General features: G+C 43.1%; 1 protein-coding gene across 1 annotated transcript in view; it reads right to left on the bottom strand.

Moving 5' to 3' along the window:
• Nucleotides 1-14551, bottom strand: part of dmpd (F-box protein dampened) — a 245506-nt gene that overhangs the window by 19047 nt on the left and 211908 nt on the right. The window lies entirely within an intron of this gene.

Raw genomic sequence — 14551 nt, 5'->3', positions numbered from 1 at the left:
CACCACATGCACTTTACATTTCACACAACGTATCCCACTACGTTACAGGGGTTGGCACCAGCAAGGGTATGCGGCCAGAAAACTTTGCCCCCGCTACCTAGTGGCGGACTTCTAGGGGGAGGCGTGATGGGGCTTCCGCCAGCATAGATCGTGGGTCCAGGGCAAGATGGGGCTCGGGCCTGTGCTAGAGGGTACAGGGCATTGTGGTTCCCAGGCTGCCGCTTCCACCCAACAGAGAGGGGCCCGAACGTGGGAGTAGCACCCCAGAAAGCTGCACTATCAGTGGGTGTATAATGGTGGGATAGTTGCAGTGCCAAGGCGCGCTTGGAGGGTGTCCCTGCAGCTGTCCTGGCAGGGTGCCCCAAGGCCACTACCACAGCCACTGGTAAGCTGGTGGGCTAGGGGTCCCAGATCCATTGCCTGGACCTGGAACTGTGCAGTGAGTGGGGCCTGTGGTATGTCTATCCCCCTTTATTAATGCTGAATATGATAAAACACAAGAAAAAATTTCAAAGCAAGCCTGAGGACAGTAAATCTCCCAGGGGGATGAGGGTGGGTTCATGGAATGTGGGAAGTTTGAGGGGAAGATTGGGGGAAGTCGCTGAGGCATTCAGTAGGAGGTGGGTGGATATGGCATGTTTGCAAGAAGTCCGGTACAGGGGTGGATCAGCCAGAAAGATTGTTGGGAAAGATTGTTGCTATAAGTTGTTTTGGCAGGGGGGGGGACAGACATATATGGAGGTGTTGGTGTGATGGTTGCATAGAAATGGGTGGAATATGTTATGAATGTTATGAGAGTATGCGATAGGATATTGGTAGTGAAAATTCTGTTCGGTAGAAGGATAGCTGCGATTATATCGGCATATGCTCCACAGGCAGGATTGGCTGAAGCAGAGAAAGATATATTTTGGGATGATTTAATACATGTAGTGGGTGGTATGCAGGATGACGAGATAGTGGTTTTGGGAGGGGACTTAAATGGTCATGTAGGTGAAGCAGCACAAGGTCGTGGAGGAGTGCATGGGGGATGTGCGTATGGTATAAGGAATGCAGAAGGGGAAAGGATACTCGAGTTTGGGGAGGCAACGGACATGATTGTGTGCAACACATATTTTAGGAAAAGAGACAGTAGGCTAATTATGTATGAGTCTGGGGGAAATAGCAGTCAGATAGATTATTTTCTGGTTAGGAAGGCCAATAGGAGGTTAGTGTGGGATGTTAAAGTTATAGGAAGTGAGGAGTGTGTGCAACAGCACAAACTATTGATTTGTGATATGGTGCTTAAAGAACGAGTGATGAAAAAGAGGACTTATGTACCTAGGAGGAAAAAAAGGAAGCTGAAAAACCAAGTAGTAAGGGATGCCTTCTATGGCGAGTTGAGGAGTGGTGGCTGAACAGGGAGCTGTAGACAAAGGTGTTAATGAACAGTACAGAGCCCTCAAGAACAATCTCTCGAGTTATTGATTTAACATGCAGTTGGACAAGAGGACCACCAAGACATAAAGTAACTTGGTGGTGAGACGAGGGTGTAGAAGCTGCAGTTAAGGAGAAAAGAAGGCTTTTCCGGGAATGGAAGAAGGGTGGTAGCAAAGAAGAATACTTGGCTGCCAAGAGTAGGGCTAGAAGAGAGGTATACAGGGCAAAGTCTGAGTCACAGAGACTTTTACTTGATAACCTAGATCATGGGGAAAGGAAAAATATGATATTTAGGGTGGCAGGTCAGGTGAAAAGGGATAATCGGGATATTATAAGTGAGCAGTGTGTGAAGAATGATGAAGGAAGGGTAGTGGTGAACAGTGAGGATATTAATGTTGCATGGAGAGAGCATTATAACCGTATGTTGAATGAGGAGTTTGACTGGGACAGGGAAGGTTTGGAGCCAGCAGATCCAGTGTCTGGCCCTTGGCCTTTGATTGATGCTGTTACTGTGAGTGAGGCAATAGGCAGGATGAAGGTGGGGAAGAAAGCAGACTTGTCTGGGTTGACTGCAGAAATGAAGGCCTCAGGCGATATAGGGATGAGGTTAGTCACTGACATGATAAATAGGATTATTTATGAGTGTGTTGTCCCAGATGATTGACTGAAGAGTGTAATTGTAAATGTGTATAAAGGGAAGGGTGATGCCCTGGAAAGAGGAAATTATAGAGGTATAAAGCTTTTAGATCAGATAATGAAGGTAATGGAGAGAGTTTTAGAAGGTATGATAAGAGAAAGAGTGAATATTGATGAGATGCAGTTTGGGTTTATGCCAGGTAGGGGGACCACCGATGCCATTTCATTGTTCAACAGCTTCAGGAAAAATATATTGGTAGGAGACGGGATCTTTGTTTTTGTTGGTTTGGAAAAGGCCTTTGACAAAGTCCTTAGAGAGGTGGTGAAGTGGGCAATGAGAAAGCTTGGCTTGGAGGAGTGGCTGGTTAGGGTGGTTATGGCTATGTATGTGGGTGCTCACACCCAGGTAAGAGTGAATGGAGATTTGAGTGATGGGTTTTCCGTGAATGCTGGTGTGCATCAGGGGTCAGTTTTGAGTCCCATGTTGTTTATCATGGTACTTGAAGCCCTTTCACATGACTTTAGAAACGGACTTCCATGGGAGTTGTTATATGCTGATGATTTGGTGTTTATTGCAGAGAACGATAGGGAGGTGGAGAGATGGTATGGGGCACAAGGGCTTAAGGGTAAATGTAGATAAAACAAAATTGATGGTATCTAGGGTTGGTGGCGGTACTGTCAAAGACAAGGGAGAGTGGCCATGTGCAGTTTGCCACAAGGGTGTGGGAAGTAATTCCATCTTGTGCGGTGTTTGTGATAAATGGGTGCATAAGAGATGTAGTGGTATCAGAGGTAGACTGCAAGATAATGCTGATTTTATGTGTACGGCGTGGTGGGGAGAGCAGGTGGAGATTGTCAGACGTGACAGAATTGAACTTGCTGGTGAATCTCTTGAATGTGTGGAATGAGTTTTGTTATTTGGAAGACATGTTGTGTGCTGGAGGTGGGGCTGGAGCTAGCTCTGTGGCAAGGGTGAGTAGTGGTTGGAAGAAGTTCAGGGACCTCTTGCTTCTCTTGACATTGAGAGGACTCTCCCTGCGTGCTAAAGGGTCTTCGTATGCAGCATGTGTTAGGAGTGTAATGCTGTATGGTAGCGGGACCTGGGCAGTGAAGGAGGAGGATAATCGCCGGCTCAGACGTACAGAAATGACAATGATTAGGTGGATGTGTAGTGCGTCCCTGCGTCCAAGGTCTGGGGGGGGCTGGGTTCACGATGGAAGAGATTGAGAGGTAGGATGGGACTGGAGTGTATTGATGTTGTGATGAGGAGAGGTAGATTGAGATGGTTTGGACATGTGGAGAGGATGGGGGATGAGAAATGGATGAGGAAGGTCTATCTATCTATCTATTGCCAGATGCCTCAATCCCGTTTGGGGTGGCCACAAACAAATCGCCTCCAAGTCGCCCTGTCCCCCGCCATTTCACTGCCCTGCTCCCAACTCAGACCCCCCTCTCTCATATACCTCTCCACCCCATCCCTCCACCTCATCCTCGGCCTCCCCCTCCCTCTTCCCCCCTCCACCTCACTCACATATGCTCTCTTCGTCAGTCTTTCACCCTCCATCCTCTCCACATGGCCAAACCACCTCAGTGTGTTCCTCATAACGCTTCCTATCACATCCACACCCACACCACAACGCTCCTTTATATCCTCATTCGTCAGCCTGTCTCTCCATGTGACTCCACAGGCTCCTCTTAAATAACTCATTTCCACTGCTCTCACTCTTGACTTGCGTCCCTCCAACAATGTCCAAGCTTCACTTCTGTACGTTAGAGTTGGTATCACAATACTGTCATGTAGTAACTTTTTTACTTCCATGCTCACTTCCCTGTTTCTTATCACTGCTTTCAAAGAACCACCAACCTTTCTTCCCTGCTGTACCCTTTCAAGCACTTCACCCTCCAAACCTCCATCCTTACTCATCACACTACCCAAGTACTTAAACGTACTCACATTTTCCAGTTCCTCACCATCCAACCTCACTGTCCATTCACTGACTTCACCTCTCTCAAAGACCATCACTTTACTCTTCGCTACATTCACCTTTAGATTCCGTTTCTTACACACTCTCCCAAACTCATCCACCAAGCCTTGCAGCTCCCCTTCGTCTTCACTCAACAACACAGTATCATCTGCAAACAACAGTACAGGGAGTTTCCAAACACTATCCTCTCTCACCAGGGCCACTCCAACATCCACTACCCTACCTTGTACCTCTTTTATTTCCCCATCCATGTACAGATTGAACAACCATGGAGACATGACACATCCCTGTTTCAACCCAACCTTCAAAGAGAAAAATTCACTTAGTTCACCATCCACACGCACTGCAGCCTTTGCACCATCGTACATACTCTTCACAGCATTCAACAACTTCCCATCTACTCCATATATTCTTAATACTTTCCACAATCCTTGTCTATCCACCCTGTCATATGCTTTCTCCAAATCCATGAAAGCCGCATACAACTTCTTTCCCTTCTCTAGAAACTTTTCCACTAAAGATCTAAGAAAGATCTAAGAATGAATATCTGATCTACACAACCTCTTCCCTTCCGAAAGCCTCCCTGTTCTTCTCCAACTAATTTCTCTGTTCTTTCTCTAACTCTGTCAATAAGTATCCTACCATACACTTTTCCTATTATACTAAGAAGACAGATGCCCCTATGATTACCACACACTTCTTTTTCCCCTTTTCCTTTGTACAAGGGAATAATTATACCTGACTTCCAATCGTCTGGGACTCTACCTTCCTCCCAGGCCAATCTGCACATCTTCCACATCCATTCTACTACTATCTCTCCCCCATGCTTCAGCATTTCACCACACACTCCATCAATTCCTGGGGCTTTCCCCTATTTAACTTTCTTCATTGCTTCCACAACTTCTATCCTACTGATTTCTTCCTGTCTTCTCACCTCTCTCCTTCTCCCAGCCATTCCCCAGCCACTTATACTCGCATTACTTCCATCCTCTATGTTTAACAATTCCTTAAAGTGTTCTCTCCATCCGCTCACTTTTTCTCCCTTCTCCACTAGTAATCTACCATTTTTATCTTTCACTCCCCTGCTAACTTCACTTCCACCCTGTCTTACTCTTTTCATCTCTTTCCAAAACATTTTCTTACAGTCCCTCCACTTTACACTCAAATTCCTTCCAAATTCCTCATCCACTCTCCTCTTACTCTCTCTTACTAATCTTTTCACCTCTCTCTTTCTTTCTACAAATAACTCTCTCTTCCGTCTCTCAACTTCTTCCACGGCCCTATTTCTGATCCATTCATTGTATGCATTCTTTTGTGCCACAGCCTGTCTCACCTCTTCAGTCCACCACGCTGTTCCTTGCACCCCCCCTCCGTCTTCTCTTCCTTCCACACACCACATCACATGCTGCACATATTTCTTCTGTAAATATCCTACAGACACCTTCCACGTCTCCCATCTGCTCCAATTCATATTTGCCCAATCGTTCCTCCACTTCTCTCTTATACTCTGCCTTTTTCTCGTCCTCTTGTAACCTTTCCACTCTCCTTGCAACTACTCCTTCCTCTCGTCTTTCCCTTCTTCTATTCCTCCATCTTACTTGAATTTTAATTCTAGCCACCACCAAGTAGTGGTCAGAAAGTCCACTCCCCCAACCTCTATAAACTCTTGCATCCATTACACATCTTCGCATCCTTTCATCCACACACACATAATCAATCATTGCCTTCTTTTCATTCAGTTCACCACCCACCCTTCTCATCACTCGCCATGTATACCTGTGGATCATTTTATGCCTGAAGAGGGTATTGGCTATCACCAACCCCCTCCCAGCACAAATGTCCACTAACGCACTCCCATTCTCATCTATCTCAGCAGGCACACCCCACTCACCAACTATTCCATCCACCTTCACATTCCCAACTTTACCATTCATATCACCAATCAAAAACACTTCTTCTCTGAGAAGTGTTAATACTGGGCGTGGGGTTACGAGGGGTAGACCGAGAAAGACATGGGGCAAGGTCATTTAGTGTGACCTCAGGGTTAAGGGACTGAACATTGAGGCTGCAGTGGATCGTGCAGCATGGAGAGCTGCCATTAGGTGACCAAGGCTGACGCATGTAAGCATGTTGGAGCCTTTAAAAACGAAACAAAACGATATATGTATATGCAGTGCTCGTCAAAATTATCAAGCGACTACCGCCGGGCGCGGAATACTTGTTGCGAAAAAAGAATCACCCATTTTTGGGAGTAAAAATTGAGGCACAAGTTTGCGGCGCTAGGATGACGTCACAGTACCCTAAGGCCTTCCGACGCGCTGACTGAGAGAGAGGAACTCAGCCGCATCTCCCTCTCCTTTGGCGCCATTTTTTTACCGAGTGTCCCGCAGTGTTTTAGCTTTCACCACTTTGTTATGGCACCTACCCATGAACTATCGAGTGAAATCATATCCCAGATCATTGCTCTAAAGGAAGCAGGCCACCAGACAAAGGAAATTAGTGAATTGGTTGATGTGGTTCAATCGACAGTGCGTTGGTGGTGCGCGCGGTTTCAAGTGGAAAACAGTGGTGAAGTTCCCACAAAGAAACCGTGGTCTGGTTGGCCTAGGAAAACTTCCCCAAGGTCTGTTAATGTTTTAAAAAATGCAGTGGAGTTTAATCCTCATGTGAGTGCAAGGAAAATAAAGGAGAGCAACCCAGAAGTGGTTGGTGAGGTGTCTGTGAGAACAGTGTCTCGTAGGGTCCATGAACTTGGTTACACAAGTCACAGGCCTGTGAAGAAGCCTCTTCTCACAAAAAACCAGCGACTTCGTAGACTTGCCTTTGCTAATAAATATCTTAACTGGGGTGAGGAGCAATGGTTGTCAGTGTTGTGGTCTGATGAGGCAACGTTTAGTGTGTACCGGCGCAAAGGTAGTGACCCACTTGACCCACGGTATTTTGAAAGTACTGTTAAACATCCTGATTCACTCATGGTATGGGCTTGTTTTTCTGGTCAAGGTATGGGGAAGCTTGTTGTGCTTCCCAAGAACATTAGAGTGAATCAGGATGTTTACCTGGAGCTTCTGTGTGATCATTTACCAGACCCCTTCGGCTAACAGGTGCATGAGTGTTTCAGAGGACGGTGGACCTGCTCACAAGGCCAAATCAGTCACCAATTGGCTTCGTGACTGCGAGGTATCATTCATGAAAGACTGGCGAGGAAATAGACCAGACCTCAACCCGATTGAAAACCTCAGGTACCTCGTAAAGAAGAGTCTCCAAGGGAAGGACGTGAGCTCTCTGCCTAAGCTGGAAGCTGCCATTCGTGACTCCTGGGACAAAATACCCCTCCAGCACCTTAGGAGCCTCGCCCTTTCACTTCCAAGACATCTCAGGTCCGTGAAGAAGCATAAAGGATACCCTACGAAGCACTAAAGGTATATAAAATGTATTATTTATATGTTTTTTCAATGTTGAAAGGTTTGTTTCATAGGAGGGACGCAGGGCGCTCGATACTTCTGACAAGCACTGTACAGTATATCAGTGGTGGGCAGCGCAAACGAAGAAGTACCTTGCGCAAGCGCAACCCACAGTTCACTACCTTGTGCAAGCACAAATGCGCAATCTGACAAAAATTTAGCTTGTGCAATGTCGCAAAGTGCAAGCGCAAACCATTTGCATATATTTTTGGGAATTACTGAAAAATATTGAGATATTTAAATAAAACAGCATACCTACTTACTTTTATTTACTATTATTATTTTCTATCTATCTATCTATCTATTGCCAGACGCCTCAATCCCGTTTGGGGTGGCCACAAACAAATTGCCTCCAAGTCGCCCTGTCCCCCGCCATTTCACTACCCTGCTCCCAACTCACACCCCCCTCTCTCATATACCTCTCCACCCCATCCCTCCATCTCATCCTCGGTCTCCTCCTCCCTCTTCCACCCTCCACCTCACTCACATACACTCTCTTCGTCAGTCTTTCACCCTCCATCCTCTCCACATGGCCAAACCACCTCAGTGTGTTCCTCACAACGCTTCCTATCACATCCACATCAACACCACAACACTCCTTTATATCCTCATTCGTCAGCCTGTCTCTCCACGTGACTCCACAGGCTCCTCTTAAATAATTCATTTCCACCGCTCTCACTCTTGACTTGTGTCCTTCCAACAATGTCCAAGCTTCACTTCTGTACGTTAGAGTTCGTATCACAATACTGTCATGTAGTAACTTTTTTACTTCCATGCTCACTTCCCTGTTTCTTATCACTGCTTTCAAGGAACCAGCAACCTTTCTTCCCTGCTGTACCCTTTCAAGCACTTCACCCTCCAAACCTCCATCCTTACTCATCACACTACCCAAATGCTTAAACGTTCTCACATTTTCCAATTCCTCACCATCCAACCTCGCTATACATTCACTGACTTCACCTCTCTCAAAGACCATCACTTTACTCTTCCCTACATTCACCTTTAGGTTCCGTTTCTTACACACTCTCTCAAACTCATCCACCAAGCCTTGCAGCTCCCCTTCGTCTTCACTCAACAACACAGTATCATCTGCAAACAACAGTACAGGGAGTTTCCAAACACTATCCTCTCTCACCAGGGCCACTCCAACATCCACTACCCTACCTTGTACCTCTTTTATTAGGTAGGGTTGGGTGGTGGATGTTGGAGTGGCCCTGGTGAGATAGGATAGTGTTATTATTTTCTATTATTTGTAATTTGCACAAGTGCGCAATCTAATATTTAGCTTGTGCAATGTCGCAAAGCACTAGCGCAAATCATTTGCATATATATGTGGGAATTACTGTAAAATATATATAGGTATAATTAAGTAAATTACTAAATTAGCAACCTACCCACCACCCGCGGTGACTGAGGTACAGTACGTCATTGTATGGGAAAAACAGCCTGTATTTACCAAGGCATTGGCAAAGATGACATGATTACTGTATCATCAACTCTGTCTGTCTGTCTGTCTGTCTGTCTCTCTCTGAGAGAGGAGGGAGGGAATGGAGAATAGGAGAGAGAGGAGGGAAGGAATGGAGAATAAGAGAGAGAGAAGAGGGACGAAGTTTATGCCTTATCTCCTCACTCAAAAGGACGTTCCTTTGCCATTCCCGTATTTATTCTCTCTCTCTCTCTCTCTCTTGTCTTGTCAAGACAATTTATTTAATAATTTAATATAGATATACAATAGCATATGTAATTCGTTACAAAAAATAAAAATCATGAAAACAGAGTATTTAAATCAAATATCCACAGCCTAATAAATTATTAGGCTGTGGATATTTGATTTAAATATATTTTAATGGTTTTTGTAAGGAATTGCATATGTTAATCTTAATAAATAATGTATATTTTTTATTATTTACTAATAATAATAATTAAAAAAATATTAAAAATACATTATCTCTGTTGAAGCATATTAAGAAATGCTACTACCCCCTTCCCTCCTGCCTCCCCCCACCCACCAACCCACCCCAGCCTCCCCCATCCGTTGTCCACCCATGCAGGAAGCTCCCACGACCACGTGTCCCCTGGAAGACCACATGTCCCTTGGATTGCACAGCGCGCAATCCACAGGGCAGGTGCGCAAGTGCAAATTTAGCTGTGCAAGCGCAACTAAGTTTGAGCTTGCGCACCTGCCTTTTCATGTGCGCAAACGCAAAATTGCGCATGGTCTCGTGCGGTGCGCAATGCACAAATGATATCACTGGAGCGCATGGGTGCACAATTGCGCTTTGCACAAGTGTTTGTGCACCTGCCCAGCATTGATATATATATATATATATATATATATATATATATATAGTATATATATATATATATATATATATATATATATATACAGTGGAATTTCAAATTTCGACAGTTTGGAATTTGATTAATCAAATTTCGATGCATTTTGGAGTGGTCTGCCTACCTTACTTTTCGATGTAAAGTTGCGTATTTTGATGCCCTCAGGGCCAGACTCCAACCAAAACACGCAAAGATAATATTTTTGACTCGAACCAAAATGCTAGACGTGAAGGAAAATTATAAGAAAAAGTATGAGCCTAACCTAATATTGAATGTGACATGTGTCAAGAAGAGAATGAAAATCATCATTTATTCATACAATACATGAAGCATGCGACAATATGGTTCCGAGACAATTCACCAAGTTAATTCGCTCATCAGATAATTCCCCGTCAAAACATGGACAATTTCCCGTCACGACAATTCGCACCCTGGACGATTCCCCGTGATTCTATAAATACTGTATAGTAATTATTAATTAATAACTCAAAGATATAACAAGAGAAATTAGAGGAAGAGAATCAATAGTAGAAATACTAAAACAAAATGAATTACAGGTGGTAGCAAATGCTGTAACGTAGGCAGAATACTGCAAAGAGGAAACGTATGGTAATTAAGAATATAAGGAGCAACATAGAAATGAATCATAGAGACGGAGGAAAAAAATAGTCGTGTTGTTTAAGGACAAGAGCTCCCGGATGGGAGTAGGCACCACCAACAACAAGCCATGTGCATAGTGATGCTCTATTGTCGACGGCCATCTTGCGACTGTCCTGCCAGCAGCCAGCCCTCTACAGCCAAGTGCTGAACTTTCAGCCTGTACTTTCCATATGTGGACATGCATTTCACAGCAATTTAGTTGTATGTATTTTCTTTGTATTTTCGTCACAACTTACCTGTTTCAAGATGGCAAGCAAAAGTGGTTCTTCGGGTAGCAGCGGTAATGGACGAGAGCAGCCTGGCACCTCTGAATCTTCGCAGCCAAAGGAGAAATGGCAATACAGGAAAGGGCAGAAATACTGTAAACCAAGTATACACTTGCTGACAGTATGGCAATACAGTGCAGAACTAGTTACTTAACCACAATTATAGTTCATAAAGTTTACAGGGGGTGTGGGCAAAAAATCATGATTTTAGGTAGTTAGGTTCGGAGGTCCCGGACCCAAACTAATTTTTCCCATACGAAGTTCAGTTTAAATTTCGATGTTTTCAATTTCGATGCGTTTTTTTTGGTACATATCCCCATCAAAATCTGATTATTCACTGTACTGTATATAAATATACACAGTTAATCCCTGTAATGACCGGACGCCCAATTCCTGGACGTTTTGGGCCTGGGCCTTTGGGGGGGTGGGGGTGGGGGTGTCAGAATTTTTTCCCACCCGTAATTTGAAACTGCCACACAGTGCCAAACAGCTGTGTTTACACACAGCCCTTTCGTCTCTTCCTTCCTCTCCTCCCCTCAGTTACCGCCTAACTACCATCATGAGTAGATGCTCATCGCAATGGATACCACACGTGCTCATTTTTGCGAATAAACAGTGAATAAACTGCTATAACTCACCACTAGACCACATGGGAATTTACTGTGTTATGCAGTATTAAGAAATTAGAATTTAGAGTGCAAAGGATTAAGTATGGAGTGCAAACTGGCAGTTGAAACTGATGGTTGAAACCGGTGAGGCGCAATTAAGAACAGAATATACGGTTTTAAACAATTATAACTCACAGTGCAAAGAATTAAGTGTAGCACAACACTGGAATTCTGTATGTGCTTCAAGAGCATTGTCACCGCTGCCAGAGCCTTAGAGGAAGCGGCCATAGACATGCTGTCAGTACCCTGTACACTGCTAAGTATTTTCCATACACACTTCTAATTCCTCATTCTTTGGTTCCTTTTCATTTACTTCATGCTTTATGTCCATTATTAGTGTGAATAGGGTCTTAAATAGGTGCTATGCATGTCCGGTAGGGAGTTATTTAGGCGGCTTTCAAAGTTAGGCTAGGTTAGGGTCCATAAGTACCAGTCCAGGAGGCAGGGGCCCAATATGCGGACAAAACCAATAGATGAGTTTCTGGTCAAAATTTTTTTGACCTAAGGTACTTGTATGGGTAAAAAATACACAGAAAATAACTATACCAACCATTATTTTCAAAAAAATTGTGCAGAAACATGAAAAAATAACAGATAACGTAGCTGAAAAATCACGGGACTCTGAAACGGCCTCTGACTGGTCGTGAGGTCACTACTCACACTGAGGCAGCCCAATCTACTTTGTTTACGTTTAGCCTACATACATTGTGCTTATTTCTGACCTCTAAGAATGCCTAATGACAGAGGAAAAATTGCTAATGTCTCGTTCCAATGTGTAAGAGCACAGACAAAAGCACACTAGGGAAATTATTCCTCTGTGTACCATCTCATAACAATAAACGAAAGCAGTGTGGCAGGATGCTCATCGGAAGTTCCCAGTGCCGGAATGCAGTCGTTACTGTTGTGAAAATATTATATTCTTCACCATATAAGTTCATAAACACCTAATTATCTGAAATTCATTAAAAAAAAAACTATGCTTAATTTAACTTAATATAATATTAGGATGCAGAGCGAAAATGTGCTAAAGTTAGCGGCCATTTCTAATTTAAATCGCCAACACGCCTTGACAGAATTCTGTTTTGCACAAATACTGATTTAATGTGCAAATAAATGCCTTGGTATGTTAAATTAATATTTATATAAAGCAGAAGTCTGCCAAGGAAAGGTGCTGACCTAAAGGAGAAACACTTCCGCTAATTTTGGCGCATTTTTGCTGTGAATCCGGATTATTATTATTATTTTTATAAAGTAAAATTATATAAAAAAATTTGACCAGATTTCAGATAATTAGCTGAGAGTGAATCAATATGATGATAAATCTATAACACTTACCAATTAAAAGTGCTGATTCGGTGTCGATTCGGTAAATGACCGCCGATTCAGTATTTCGTCGCATTCTCCTGAAGGTACTTTACAATCAGCCACTCACTGAAACTTTTCTTTCAGAAAACTAATAATGAAGAGGTCAAATATTAAATATTCATGAGCATAATACCATTATAAACTCATACGACTGATACTGGACGCCATAAACACTTTCCACCTCATGAGGCAGGTGCACCGCTTGGGAATGGTGTAGCTGTAAGCTATTTCTAATCGATTTCACCACAATTTACTTACCTAACAGGTACCACTCATTTACACCATGAAAAGTTTCCTTCACAACATACCCGAAGGGGGTAGTTTGAATCTACGGTGGCCATGTAGGTACAACTATTATCACTGTTACTGGTAAAGTACTGTGCGATCGACTGGAGCATCGTCTGCAGTATGAATACTGATGTCATCGCCAACATGGCAGCTGCTTCCCTCCAGCCACAAAGAATTAAAGTTATCATGTCTTGCTCAGTGAATATGGTAAATTAAATTAAAAAATACATATATCGTACACTTTTACGTACATGGCAGAGTGCACTGGCCATGTTTACCCAGAACCGGCAACACGTCTATCCCCGGACATGCCTTTGGCTGTATTACGTCGGATATTAAAGGGGATTACTGTATATGTATATATATATATATATATATATATATATATATATATATATATACACATACAGTGAAATCTCAAATTTTGACAATTTAGAATTCAATGAATCAAACTTCGATGCATTTTGGAGTGGGCTGCCTACCTTACTTTTCTATGCAAATTCGCATATTTCGATGCTCTCAGGGCCAGACTCCAACCAAAACATGCAAAGAGAATATTTATGATGCGAACCAAAATGCTAGAAGTGAAGGAAAATTATAAGAAAAAGTATGAACCCAACCTAATATCGTATGTAACATGTGCTCTCAGGGCCAGACTCCAACCAAAACAAGCAAAGATGATATTTTTGATGCGAACCAAAATGCTAGAAGTGAAGGAAAATTATAAGAAAAAGTATGAGCCTAACCTACTATCATATGTGACATGTGTCAAGAAGAGAATGAAAATCAACATCATTTATTCATACAGTATATGAAGTATACAATGATATTGTTCCGAGACAGTTCACCATCAAGTCAATTCACCCGTCAGATAATTCCCCGTCAAAACATGAACGATTTCCCGACATGAGAATTCGCACCCTGGACAATGAGAGACTTTCAGGTGTCGTCTGCTACCTAGCTGGTGTGCCCTATTTCGGTTCAGACCTAGAAAGGTAACATAACTATTGTGACTATTTTATATGTCTGGATAAACTTACAAGAGTTAACAACACTATAGACCATTAAAGTCACTAAAATACTCGATAAAAAATATCATGCCTATGAATGAATACTTTTGACTGGCTATTACGTATATGCGTACATTGAGCTTCCATCTGGCAATCCCTTACACACAGTCATTTCGTTGTGTTACTGATGAGTTCAGTGGAATTGGCTTTCATATCTACATTCGTATCGTCATTTTGAGTAAGAATAGTGCTTTCTTGAAGCTTGTCATTGCCTCAGTTTTCTTAAATTTAATATTTGCCAAATACCGCCACTTGACACCTGTTTCCATACGCCATAGGCGACCGTCCCCATAGCGGGATAAAACATAGCTCACTTTTCGCTAGCTCTCGGTGAAGGAGGATGTGTATACAGTTCATTTACTAGACCATTATGGCGATTAACCAAGGTTTTGAAGTCCA

This window comes from Coenobita brevimanus, chromosome 71 (genome assembly GCF_032717465.1).
Source record: "Coenobita brevimanus isolate Jiangsu-jjx chromosome 71, ASM3271746v2, whole genome shotgun sequence".
Classification (NCBI taxonomy): Eukaryota; Metazoa; Arthropoda; class Malacostraca; order Decapoda; family Coenobitidae; genus Coenobita; species Coenobita brevimanus.
The sequence above is the reverse complement of the archived record's forward strand: the minus strand, read 5'-3'. Positions and strand labels throughout refer to the sequence as shown.